At 40.3% G+C, this 14570-nt stretch overlaps 1 protein-coding gene across 1 annotated transcript in view; it reads right to left on the bottom strand.

Moving 5' to 3' along the window:
- Nucleotides 1–13694: 13694 nt before the first annotated feature.
- The window catches only part of LOC130292572 (uncharacterized), a 105023-nt gene continuing 104147 nt past the window's right edge, over nt 13695–14570 (bottom strand). Inside the window, exon 2 of the transcript XR_008848155.1 lies at nt 13695–14010. The gene's annotated coding sequence lies outside the window, so the exon portion shown is untranslated. The remainder of the gene's footprint in view (nt 14011–14570) is intronic.

Below are 14570 nucleotides of genomic sequence, written 5' to 3'. Positions count from 1 at the left end.
CTCACTTAACATTCATCAGTCATTATCGTTAGTTTGAAAGTAATTATTTAACCAAACAGAAAGTTAATTTGTTGAATGTTCCTGGGGCAATATATACAATTGACCTCACAAATAACAGACATGATGCTTTCTGAAAAGTTATTTATTTTCCAGTCAGCACCTGGCATGACCACGCTCTGGCTATAAATGACAGCTGCCGCATACCCAGTCACCAGGAACTGTGTAGATTTGGTTACCTGTTCTAGGGAATGGCAGAAAGTAGCTGGATATTAGTTTACTCCTGGAGGAATTACAGGCATCAGCTGTGTAGCCTTCTCAGCTCATTCCTTAGTGGCGGCCAGTTTCATGGAAAAAGGTTTATTTTTTCCCACTGCCTTGGAGGCTCAGGCATCGAGGATCAATGGACTTGACTTTACATGTCGGTGTCTCCATCTACATTTGCTTACTTCATTTACATGTCTATCGATACTAGACTGAAGTGGTGTGGGCTTCTGTGCATATTATATGTCTGATGAGACTATTACTATAATAAACCATCATGACATACTGTATATGCTTAGACAGTATATTTAATAGACTATAAAGAGAGTTTTTATTAGACTGATATGATATAATATCCAACTATGTACCAAAGCTTTCTTGTAGCCACAAAAATTGAGCAAGGCCTCAGGGCTGCCATGAGGACAGTGCAGGTGTAGTCAGGTGCCCAGGGTAATGGTTTAGGTCTTAATATTTATTTAAAGATTTACACCTTTTTTTCTTACATCATTCATTCTTCTAACTACAAGTAAGCCATCTTACCAGAATATCTCAATTGCCAAGCATATGTTTATTGGCTACCAGATGGGAAATAAGGCTATGTCCACACAGCATTGAATTTGTTGCATAGTTTATTCTACATGGGGATTTACCCCAAAAATAGCTTGTCATTTGGGATTATTGGTGATCATAACCATGCCCAGTGTAGGACCACAGGTCCTTGTCATCCCACAGGCATTCTCCCCTCAGCAACATCTGTTCACCCTCTGGGCTTCCACTGGTGCATAAACCTGCCCATGTAGCTCTATGAAAGAGCCGGAGATACGGCATTTGGCTATCTCCATCTCTCCCATAAAGAGCTACATTGATGGACCTGTCCGCTTTGTACAGTGGTCAACAATCTGTGCACGGAGAGACACGGCGTGCCAGATAGGAGGTCACGGGGGTTCCCAGCGGTCGGAACAATTCCCCCTCCAGCTACCAAACCCCACCCCTGCAATTCGACACATATCCTTTAATGATTGTAATTTGATGAATATGTTGTTTTTATTCAGAATATGTGCTGCATTTACAATATGCATTCAATGTCCTTGCACGAACCTGACCCATAGGTAATAATAACAAAATCCTACAATTGAATTCATCCTCTCTTTCAAATAGCTGCTGACGTAGAATAGGGCATGATTCATTGTGAGAAGTGCATTCTGCAGCTGGTTAGCACACCAACATGGGAACATTGCTAGGAACACAACTTTCCAGGGACATTTCCTGCTAGTCACAGACACAGATGTATGTTACATAACAGTATCAGGCCCTTCTCATCAAACAACAGCATATGTTGTGGGACTGCAAGGTAGCAGATAATCTGTAAATACGCCGAAAGATTTGGAAAAAAAGAAAATAAATGAGAATTTGAAGGACTCCGGTTAGCAGAAGGGTGAACAAACATTTTATTTCCACCCATGGCTTGTGAATGAGTAGAAACAAGATTTCAAAATACTAAGCAGAAGTGGCGTGTTTCCCTAGCAATGTGACCTTATTAACAATGGTTGTGTAATAACTGTATCCTAAAACACTATCTTCTGTGTTGACTTAGCAAAGCAAACAGCTAAATGGCAAAACATTTTCAAATAACCACTAGTTTTCCAGATAATCCATTCTCTGATTCCAACTGGCACATTGATTTTTCATGGAACCTGCTAATTGTATAAACAAAAAACTTAGGGATATTGGGGGACATTTATCAATGTTTGCTTATGTATTCCTTTTTATAGTTATTTTTTCCTTACAAATTTTTTGCTTACGTGGGACTTATTTATCAACTGGTTGCAGTCTGTTGATAATTTTTTTGCACGTAAGCAATTTATTTAATTCATCAAAAAGTCACACAAAAAATAGAGTAGTTGCACATTTTTTAAGCAAAAAAAAACCCTACTAAATGCTCTCATAAATGTCCCCCATTATTGGCTGGGCTGATCAGAGGTAAAAGAACATTCTCTTATTTTATTTCTATATGTATTTTAAAGATGACTTCAGAACTGATTCAGTAAGGGTTAAAAAAAAATCTAGCACACTAATGGAGGTCGAAAATAAGTGACAGGCTCTCAATGAAGTCTAAACTTCGTGTTAAAGTCAGCCGTGCCATCTCCAGACTTACTAAACTTAGAACCCTGTTCTAAAAATGTAGCCACAGCAATGTACAGAAGATTTTCACAAGTTGTAGCAGCCATGTAGTAAGCCAGGGGTCACATTCTCTATTATCTACAGGGAATGCTATAACATTTCCTACAGTCCTATGAGTTTGTAGAAGGCTGCCTCCCTCTGGTGTTTGCAGTATTTACTATACTAAGCACTTTGTACATTAGTGATATATTATAGATGGATCGATGGATAGATAGATAGACAGACAGACAGACAGATAGATAGATACAGATAATGCCTAGTGGGGGCCTTAAAGGGGTACTCCGGTGAAAACCTTTTTTCTTTTAAATCAACTGGTGGCAGAAAGTTAAACATATTTGTAAATTACTTCTATTAAAAAATCTTAATCTTTCCAGTACTTATTAGCTGCTGAATGCTACAGAGGAAATTCATTTCTTTTTGGAACGCTGATGACATCACGAGCACAGTGCTCTCTGCTGACATCTCTGTCCATTTTAGCAACCATGCATAGCAGATGTATGCTAAGGGCAGCATGGTGGCTCAGTGGTTAGCACTGCTGCCTTGCAGTGCTGGGGACTTGGGTTCAAATCCCACTAAGGACAACAATAAATAAAGTGTTATTATTATTATTATAACGTCAGCAGAGAGAACTGTGCTCGTGATGTCATCAGAGAGCATTCCAAAAAGAAAATAATTTCCTCTGTAGTATTCAGCAGCTAATAAGTACAGGAAGGATTAAGATTTTTTAATAGAAGTAATTTACAAATATGTTTACCTTTCTGCCACCAGTTGATTTAAAAGAAAAAAAGGTTTTCACCGGAGTACCCCTTTAAGACAGAACACAGGAGAACTAGAGAAGTAACTAAAAGGGTTATCCCAAGATGCTAAGTTATCCCCTATACATAGGACAGGTTACTATCTGATCAGTGGTAGATCAACTTCTGGAAGCCCCACTGATGATAACAGGGGTCCCTTGATTTCCAAATATGTTCAGTAGTGTTTAAAGGGATTTGGGGTGACTTAGTATAGGATGTTGTCCTGTCAGGTAAACGTTTCCTCAGGCAAGGCACTTCCAGTGTCACTGTTCTTGGGCCCACTACTCCAGAGTATATTGTATTTTGTTATCTTGTGATTTTGTGTTGTTCACATGATTATCAGTGTTACTGCATCATTATGGGATTTCATGCAGATTAAACCATGTGATCCTGTTGCCCCAAACAGATGCCCTCTGCCTTAGTCTTTAAGATGTGTGGGGGCGAGGAGTTAGTCAGTGTTGGGGGAGAGGAGAGCTGAGGTACAGTGTGGAGAGGAGTTAGGAGAATTCTGGGGTAAACTGAAGGAGACCTGAGGAGAAGTAAAAGGCCAGCAGCAACACATCTACAAAAATCCCATCGCTCAGGTCCAGTCTGTATTCTCGGATAGCAGGAGATACAAAGCATGGTCTAGGAGAACTGTCTAAACCTTGGAACATGGTGGTTAACACTACTCTGGTGTCACAAACTGTACCTTATTGTCACCCGGAGCCACAGCCAGCTTGCATTACACGATTGATTATCACAGAATGTATTGCCTGGGTTTTGGTTTTGTTTTTTTGCTTGTTTGTTTATTTTTTACTGATTATGGCCAGGTACTGAAACATGCTCTTTCTTTCTAATCGGTTTCTATTTTCTGTTTGTAATATTTTTTGTGCCAAATTATGGGGGCAGCCATCTTCCTTGAGTTGTTTTAATAGCATTCAGAGGTATGATTTACAGCAAGCCCCATTAGACACGAGACCTACTAGCATAAAGGAGCTACTTTACTAAGCATGCTCTATGACCTGTCCAAAGTTAATTCCGCAAGGACAGGAAGGCTGACCTCTGAACTTTAGCTACTCTGAATAGTGGTAAATCCTGGGTTATCTATACATGCAATATACTGTCCCAGACTCTATACACTAGAATGGGAACAATTACTGGGCACACTCTATTACCAGTCCAAAGGTCATTCCTTTGGGAAAGGGAGGCCGAGCTGTGAACATAATATATTGTGAAGATTTTCTGTTATCAATACGGTGGTGTCACCGTTCACTGTACTTCTGTGTGTGATAATAAGGACACTGCTGCAAGTCTCAGTTTAAAGGGGATATCCAGCAGAACTTTTTTTTTCTAAAGATGCCCAGACTATCTGTAATAAAAAAAAATTAAGCTGTGCATACCTTCTGCGCTCCCTCTCTCAGGTGCGCTCCTCTTTTGTGTACTGGGGTTCAATATGTCAATTGTCGCTAAGCCAATTACTGGCCACAGCGGTGTCACACCTCAGCCAATGATTGTCTGAATGGCACTCTGACGTATTGGACCCCAGCACACAAAAGAGGACCGCAGCAGAGACTGGGAGCAGAATTACTTAAGGCAGCAGGAAGCTATGAAGGTATGTACAGCTTTGTGTTCATTACAGACAGGCTGGGCATCTTTAAAAAATTGGAAAATGGAAAAAAGAAAACAAAAAAAAATTACTTACACCTTTTCAGCCCAAAGACATATTTACACCATGGTCCAGATTATGTTAAAACAAAATGATGTATATTTAGCGTTATTACTGGCGATCATGCCATTGCCTGGCATCAAAGGGGTATTTCGGCTTTATACATCTTATCCCCTCACCAAAGGATAAGGGATAAGATGTATGATCACAGGGGTCCTGCCGCTGGGGACCCCCACGATCTCAGTGCAGCCCCTGGCATTCTGTCATGAATGGAGGGGGCGTGGCATCGCTTGGGGGCTTGGCTGTGATGTGACGTCCCTGTCTCAGAGGCAGCACCTTGCATAGATTGCTGGGGGCTGCACCGAGATTGCGGGGGTCCCCAGAGGCGTGACCCCTGCGATTATACATCTTATCCCCTATCCAAAGGATGTATAAAGATGTATAAAGCCGGAATACCCCTTTAATTCTTTATATCTAAAAGTCAAAATTACTGGTGCCAGTGAGTTCAAAGAGGCTGATCGGGACCTCTGTGAGGTAATTACGTGATCCCAATCAGCTGAGATGACGGCCAGAGGGTCCCTACCTGCCTCTTTAGTATCTCCACTGTGGAAATGTTGCTAAAACATAGATTTTGTGGTAAAAATTTGTGAGGTCAATACAAAGTATAATTTGTCTCGCATAAAACAAGCCCTCATTCAGCTCTGTATGTGAAAAATTGAAAGAGCTCAAGAAGGATTTAAAAAAGCAAGAATAGAATAGAAAAAAAAATGCAAAAATTAAAATTGGCTGCGTTCTCAGGGCCAAAACAGGCTGCATCATTAATGGGTTAAAATGTAAGTTTGACATAAAGATTTGATTTAAACAATAGGTTATTTTCTGGCGACACATTCCCTGTACAGTATGTATGCTGCCACTTTATTCATTGGCTATAGCACTGCTAAAGATAGCAATGTCCAGCACTCGACTCCATAACCGCTTTATGGTGAGAACTACACAGATCTTCTGATTAACAATGTTGCCATGTTTATATCAGTCTTGCAACTTAAAAATAAAAAATGAATGGGGCTTAGCAGAAGTCTGGCCTCTTGAAGCCCGGAAGGCCATGCCAGACTAATATAACTTTACCCATTTATGTTGCAGCTGTATCTTGAATTGGATTGGATGAAAAAAAATTCTGAAAATGGGCACCCCATAAGAAGAAAATTTATAACAGGTAATGCAACGTGGTGCTAAACATCTGCTGCTCTGGTAATCACAGTAGGCCATGCAGTAGTAGCACCATCACATACACAATTTCAGGATTTTTAAGTGCTTGTGAAAAAACGACTTGAATTCCGAGATTTCTTCCAATCCTTTAGCAAAACCGATGGTTAAAATGCCTTACCTAGAAAAAAAATGGCACAAACTCCAAAAACTCCACCAAAATGCCCTTTTTGGAATAAAAAAGTTAACAATATTTTACTGGCCACACATGTTTCACTTATGAAATAAAGGCAGTGAACACTTGGATTTTTTATAGTATATTTTTGGACATACTGGACCATGGTTTATAGGACAGCTCTTCTAGTAAATAGCATATGTAGTTAACGTCCCAAAACAAGCTATGCTCATACCTTCAGATTAGAAAGTACTTATCTCTAATTGTTTCTCAATCATATAGTTGTGAGGATCCTTACAAATATCTACTCGCTAACTAGCACATGCTCTCTCCTGAGAAAGGGCAGAAGCCCTAAAACGCTGTCTACAGACAGGTCCTCCTATTTTTGCTGTATTTTCTGCTTTGACTGACAATCCTTATCAACCTTCTTCTAAAGCAGAGCTTATTAACTTTCTTTTTCCCAGGGATCACAGCTTGGCCTACACCAGCTAGCATTCTCCACGGACAGCATGTGATGGAGTATGGCAATGACATAAGCTATGCACCTGTGTAAATTTGGAGACATATGAAGTACCCATAGACTTCTATGAAGTCCTTCTATAACAGCTTTTCACATCAGAGGTCCCAAACCCTGTCCCCACAGAACACTAACAGTCCAGGATTTGCAATTTTCCCTGTTTTATTCCAAAGGAGGAATGTTGGTGAGCTATGAGGACCAGGTTGGGACCACTGCTTTACTAGACAGAGGCCCTAATGGCTTTAGGATCATCTATCTTGTGCTGAAATAAGTCAACATAAAGACCTTTAAAGGGGTTCTCCACTGCCCTATCTTCCGGAGCTCCGCTCGCAGCGTCTTGAAGTGTATTACTCTGGACGCTGTGTGCGGGCTTCCGTGTTCAAGGCCGCCCCTTCATGACGTCACGCCTGCCCCCTCGTGATGTCACGTCCACCCCCTCAATGAAAGTCTATGGGAAGGGGCGCAACAGCGGTCGCGCCCCCTTCCCATAGACTTTCGTCTATAGGCACTGTCATATTCAAAAACATTTTATATGTTGTACATCTTGGAAAAACATTAACCTTTCTAATATACTTCATACGGAGTCCCCATGGGAGTCCCCATACCATCCAGATCAAAATCCTATCCGGCTGCAGCATTATTATGTCCAAGCTGAAGTATGGGCATAGACAAAGTCCAGTAAGTAAGGGCAGGACTAGCAGTCCTCTGTGCTTACTCCTGTCCTGTCTTTCAGACTCCTGTCTGAAAACAGAGGAGGGGGTTACAGAGCAGCCTGCAGTGATTGGATGAAGAGACCAAGTACTCAGGGAAAAAGATGAATCATGCAGAGTGAGGACATGCCCCCACAAAGCACAGGATGAAAAAAACTAACAGATACAAGGTATTTGTGAGAGAAATATAGGAGCTAGATGCACAAAATTATTTGTACCTTATTTGGATTAGATACTAAGTAAAATATAACATTATGTTTGTTGTGGGATATGACAGGTACTTAAGTAAAAAAAAAAAAAAAAAAACATGGATCTTAAAGTGTACCTGTCATTATAAAAAAGTTTTGATGTGTCACAGAGACACATGAAAAGTTTTTAATTGGTCAGGGTCTGAGTGTTCATTCCCCGACTGATCAATAGAATGAGCTGGGAGAAATGCACGTTCAGCTAGCTCTGGGACATGTGACAAGGACAGTCACATAATATAAGTCTAGACACAGAGTGGGCAGAAAAGCATGGAAGCACTAGTTCTACTGATTGGTTGGGGTCTGAATGTTATTATATTTTTATAATGACTTTAAGTAGGGGTCAAGTCCTGGAAAAAAAAAGTGTTAGAACTCAACCAAGATTTCTAATACATCCCCCCAGTTTGCGCAAAAAAAACTAATGAAAATGTCCAAGCTAAAACTTGACATCCTGCACAGTTCCAGGATTCTTACAGGCAGCAGGCATACAGCTGCCTATGGAATATAAGAGTGACACACCTACTCCACATGTAATCTCCTTGCTACTGGGGTGACATACTGTAACAAACCTCCCCCTCATGTAATCTCTTTACTACTGGGGTGACACACTGTAACAAACCTCCTCCTCATGTAATCTCCTTAATACTGGGGTGACACACTGTAACAAACCTCCTCCTCATGTAATCTCCTTACTACTGGGGTGACACACTGTAAAAAACCTCCTCATGTACTCACCTTACTACTGGGGTGATACACTGTAACAAACCTCCTCCTCATGTAATCTCCTTACTACTGGGTTGACACACTGTAACAAACCCCCTCTAAATGTAATCTCCTTACTACTGGGGTGACACACTGTAACACACCTCCTCCTCATGTAATCTCCTTACTACTGGGGTGACACTGTAACAAACCTCCTCCTCATGTAATCTCCTTAATACTGGAGTGACACACTGTAACAAACCTCCTCCTCATGTAATCTCCTTACTACTGGGTGACACACTGTAACAAATCTCCTTCCATGTAATTACCTTACTTGGGTGACACACTGTAACAAATGTCCTCCTCATGTAATCTCATTACTACTGCGGTGACACACTCTAACAAACCCCCACATTAAGTAATATCTTTACTACTGGGGTGACACACTGTAACGAACCTCCTCCTCATGTAATCTCCTTACTACTGGGGTGACACACTGTAACAAACCTCCTCCTCACGTAATCACCTTACTACTGGGGTGACACACTGTAAGAATCCTCCTCCTCATGCAATCTCCTTACCACTGCGGTGACACACTGTAACAAACCCCCTCCTCATGTAACCTCCTTACTACTGGGGTGACACACTGTAACAAATCTCCTTCCATGTAATTACCTTACTGGAGTTACATGTGACCTCTCCTCCAGCTCAGCCCCGCCTCCTCCACAGCATCACACAGGTCCTTCAGCCACGATCTTTCCTCTCCTTCACAGCTAAGCTCCGCCCCCAACATGTGATGGTGACATCATCATAGGTCCTACATCTCCAGCATCTAGCAGTCCAGGCCAGGGGAGGAGATGGAGGGAGGGTAAGAATAATTCAGGGGTCGGTCCTGCAGGACTAGTGTAACAGGGACGGCGTTCCTCCTCTGGAAAAAGAAAAGGAATGCCGTTCCTGTGCGTTCCTGCAGGACTCGAGCCCTGACTTTAAGCATTCAGACATTGCAGCACATTGCATTCATTGTTATTTTATTAACTAATCCAAACTTCATGAGATTTATGGTAATTCAAATAAGAACTAATGGATAAAAAGTACATATATTTCCCGTCCTTCAGAACAAGGGTAGTTTGTTTAAGCTAAAAATGTATGTTTCAGCAAACACTGTGAAAGATAAGAGCGATAAGCTGGTTCATACATTATAGAAATGTTAAGAATACCTAGAAAAGCTGTAACCCTCACCTCTACCACTCCAATGACCAGCAAAGTGTACAAATGGTCTATACTGGGAAAAGGAAAACAGGATCAGGCTGGTTTTATAGAGATAATGGAAAGGGGCTATGCACGCTCATTTTCTTTGTTAACTTGCTGGTCGCCATTTACATAACTACGGCAAAAATGTTTTGTATAGCAGAAAGCATCTTGTTTTCTTTACCTCTGACGACATCTGATCGGAGATTTATGCTAATGTTTAGATTTAATGTGCTTAATGTCTTTTAAAACGCATTTGAGAACATAAGCTGCATACCTGAAGCTTAGGCATTTCGCAGCTTACTTCAAGATTATTGCGGAAATTAACAACAGCTTCTAAATAGACCATATAACAACAAGCTCACTCCAATTCAATCCTATGGCGTGTACTTGTTATAGGCTTTTTTTTATTTAGTTTTTCTTTTTTTTTGAAGAAAATAAAAATGGAGTGAATTTTCTATTGCAATAAAGATTTTACTGTCATTAAATAGATTAGTGTTCCCTTAATCACACATCTTTTTACAATTTCTTGATACGCCCACCCGTTCCTGAAATATGAGGGTTTATATTTTGTCGGACAATTCAGGAAATCAGTCAGATGGGCGGGAACTTAATCTTAAAGGGGATATCCAGCAATAGAGAACCAGAGTTAATATCTTTCAAAAATAACACCACGCCTGTCTACAGGTAGTTTGTGGTATTGCAACCTGGCTCTATTCATTTCAATGGAACTGAGCTGCAAAACCACACCCAACCTGCAGACAAAGGTGATGCAGGTTTTTGAAGAGATTAGTTCAGTTTTTCCAATGCTGAATAACCCCTTTCAGTCAGGGGGTGGTTAGGTCTTACATTGAGGGGCACGTATGCCTGTATGCCTAATATATACCCCCTGATTGTATAATCCCCGCCATCACCTGTATCAAGAATACGTCACACTCTTAGGCTAAGTTTCTACTTGTTTTTTTGTCCCGCGTTTTTTGGGTTGAAAAAAACGCCAGAAAAAACGCCAGTGCAATTTCCTGCATCTGGCGTTTTTTCATTTGTGTGGGAAATTGCACCTTGGCAGTTTTTTTGGTACCCAAAATTTGTTGGGTACCAAAAAAAAAAAAAAAGGATGCAGTAGTAATGGCAACATTTTTTATTGAAAGAAATGTATATATTTTATAACAAAATTTTAATAATTTTTTTATAAAGTGTGTGTGTGTGTGTGTCACTTTCATACTCCATAATGGGAGTAGTAGTACCTGTACTAATAGACATATCGCCCCGGGTGTCAGTCGTGACACCCGATGCGATCGTCTATAATATAGAAGAGATACAGAGCGGTTCTATACAGCGCTCCCATCTCTGCTCTGTACTCTGGCCAGTGATGTGAATAGAACATCACTTATTCATATTTTCCACCCAGAGTGGGATTGGCCGGATGGTTGCAGCCAATCACTGCTCAGAGGGAAATATGAATGAGTGAGTGGCTGGCCGGAGCGATTTTGAAAAACCGCCAAGGAGCTGAAAAATGCCAAAAAAGAGTGAAAAAAAACACCGAAAGGATTAAAAAAACGCCAAAGTGAAAAACGGCAAGTGGAAAAAGAATTTAGCAATTTCTCACTGATTTGTAGATAATATCTTCTGGCCTCGGCGTTTTTGGCCGAAAGAACGCCATGCTACAGAATTGGCGTTTCCCCCCCCCCCCCCCCCCCAAAAAAAAAAAAAAAAAACAAGTAGAAACTTAGCCTTAGACGTTTGGGTGCTGAAGTAGGAAGTAGGAATCCCAATCCGTAGTCATACAAGAGAAAAATTTGCACACCAGAAGCTTGTATGGCCCGCCTATCACCTGACATTTATTTCTAATATTAAAATAAAGTTCACGCCCATCTGACTGATTCCCGAAATTATCAGACAAACTATGAACCCATATATCTTAGAAATGGAAGGTCTTTTTAAATGGGCACTGTCAAATACATAAACTTTTTATATGTTGTACATCTTGGCAAAACATTGACTTTTCTAATATACTTCATAAGAAATTTTTATTTCCTTTTTATAGAAATCATGGATTATAAAATCATGGCTTTGTCCAAGCTGAAGCACAGGCATGGACAAAGTCCAGTGAGGGGGCTAGTATTCCTCTGTGCTTGTCCAAGCTGATTTTATAAGCCATGATTTCTATAAACAGAAAATGTTCTAATGAAGTATATTAAAAAGGTTAATGTTTTGCCAAGGTGTACAACATATAAAATGTTTTTTAATCTGACAGTGCCCATTTAAGTAAAAATCCTGTGATACAAGACGCGCTAGATGTATGACAATATAGTCCCTTCTTACAATACAGACATATATTGTAGTATCCAAAGTTGTTAAGGTAGATACTGTGACATCAACAATAAGACTCTCAGAAACCAAACAGGGAAGCTATTTCTGGTGGCAGCTTAACAGTGAACAGACTTCACAATGCAGAGGCCTGGCTGTGAACTGAGCATGTGTCCTACAGAACTCTGATCACGATGTGGATGTGCACATTTCTATACACATTAAATATGTAGATAAATGTCATGGATAATTTCCCAAAAGTGAACAAGAGACCTAGTGTCATTGGGGGGGGGGGGGGGGGGGGGGGGGGGAGGGCCTTTGGAGGGGCAGGGAGAAGTAAGCCATAAAGCTGTCCCTATAATCCACTCTTCCTGCCTTCTTGCCCATCCGCCCTAAATGACAGATCGACAACTTGGAGCCGGTCCCTTCCTTGCGCTAAAGTGCATGGGCGTCGAAGTCAACAAAACAAATGGAACTGTACAAAGTCGGGGAACAAGTCAGGAACATAATGACCAACTGACAGATATATAAATACAAACAAAACAGGATATAGTATACTAACATAAAACAGGTGAGGAAATAAATGTCACTGTTCACGCTGGACACAGAAAAAAAGGAACACACTAGACACCCCCCTCCAAGCATGGAGAGACATCAATACCAAAGTCAAATAGGGTCCTAGCCAATGGGCACTCTCCACCGAGGGATCAGGATACTGTCCTAGAAGGAAACAAAGATACAAAATACAAAAAAAAACTGGTGCAGACACAAGATTCGCTCACTCCAAGATAGATGGAATAGCACAAGGCTCAGAACAGGATTCTATCCTCAGAGTTGCAGGATGCAACAAGGTCAAATCAGGACTGACAAAACACACATTGTGAATACACACACTAAGGCAACACAAAGCAAATGCAGACGAACATACAAAATACTAAAACACGACAAATGTACTAAAACAAAGCAGGCTAAAATCTATATATTGAACAGAACAGATAACCAAAACTCAGGACTTGTGCTCAAACAGACAAAAGGTGCATAAAGAACAAGACATGGTCAGACCTGGTAAGCACCTGAAGAGGCTTTATTATATACTCCCAGTGCTGAAGGGTAAACTCTTCCCAAACCAGGGAGAATTAGCACAGAAACTCTTCAGACACAAAAACAATGTCTGAACAGGGCCTACAGCAGGAAAATGCAAAAACACAGAAACAGACATTACACCTAAATTTTTTTTTACTCATTTGAGGCAGATATTGAAACATAATAATTATTTTCAAATCTGTTTCTATTTTCTGATTGTAAATACACACTACACCACATTGCAGGAGTTTATACAAAATATAGAAAAATATTTTAGAGCAGCCCCATGGTCATCATAGCAAACTATAGACGGAAGCGGACCCATTGACTTTTAAAAGAGAGTTTCCTAGGCATGCTCTGTGACCTGTCCAGAGGTCATTGTACTGGGAGTGGAAGAGGGGGAGCTCTGACCACCACCTATTGTGAATAGCAGGAATCCTGTCTCATCTATATGCTGATGTCACCTTTTACTGTAATCCTGTTTATGGGATAAGGAAGAGACTACCTGGCTTGCGCAAAAGAAATATTTTTCAACTCCCCCCCCCCCCCCACTTCATGTAATAGAAATTGATAAGTTATGTAAACAGATAACCCTGACAGCTTATAAATTGTCCCAATAAGCTTTATTTACTTACTAAACCCTTTACAACACTGCTGAAGAATAGAGGTGTCATATTTATTTGCAGACCAAAAGTATTTAGCAGAAAGTAGCAAAAACAAACATCAAATGTATTGGTAAAGGAGTATAAGTACATAAGTACCTTATATTATATTTTAGAGTCTTACTTGACTTTGCCACTACAAGGACATGCTTATTTTATCATGGTCTGATATGCTTCTGGACCGCAGCATTCATAGGTCTATCTTGCAGTGTTTAGCTTATTCTGTCAATAGCAACATTCAAACATTTACATGGTGTAAATTACAATCCGACAGCTGAAAGAGGGAAAAAAGATAAAAATCATATTAAACAAAGATGTCCATTGGCATATTGTCCTCACCACCCACACAACACACAATTCCCGGCCTATTATTCATGTTATCATACGAATGTTTCCATTTGCCATCGTGTGAAATTAATTACAGCATTTATAGTACGTCTTTGAGAAGCCGAGAAAGGTCTCGCTCTGAGCCTGTGTGCCCATAAGTGATATGCAGTATTATGCTTATTATTAACGCAATGTGTATACGTGTCACCAGCCTGAAATATACCATTTCTCTAAACAGAACACTTGTCAACCACACTCCTACATCACAGAAATGTGACTACAACATTTAACAGTTAGGTACCTGCTATAGTCCAGGTATAGATGTAAAGACTGGAAACTGTCATTTGTAATATGTTCCAAATTTGAATGGGCACTGTCAGATTCAAAAACATTTTATATGTTGTACATCTTGGCAACAAATTTCGAATATACTTCATAAGAAAATGTTATTTCCTTTTTATAGAAATCATGGCTTATAGAAAAAAAACAACAAAAAAAAAAAAACAA

The sequence above is a fragment of the Hyla sarda genome, chromosome 1 (genome assembly GCF_029499605.1).
Source record: "Hyla sarda isolate aHylSar1 chromosome 1, aHylSar1.hap1, whole genome shotgun sequence".
NCBI classification, from domain to species: domain Eukaryota; kingdom Metazoa; phylum Chordata; class Amphibia; order Anura; family Hylidae; genus Hyla; species Hyla sarda.
Note: the sequence above shows the minus strand (reverse complement) of the source record. Positions and strands in the feature narration are given on the sequence as shown.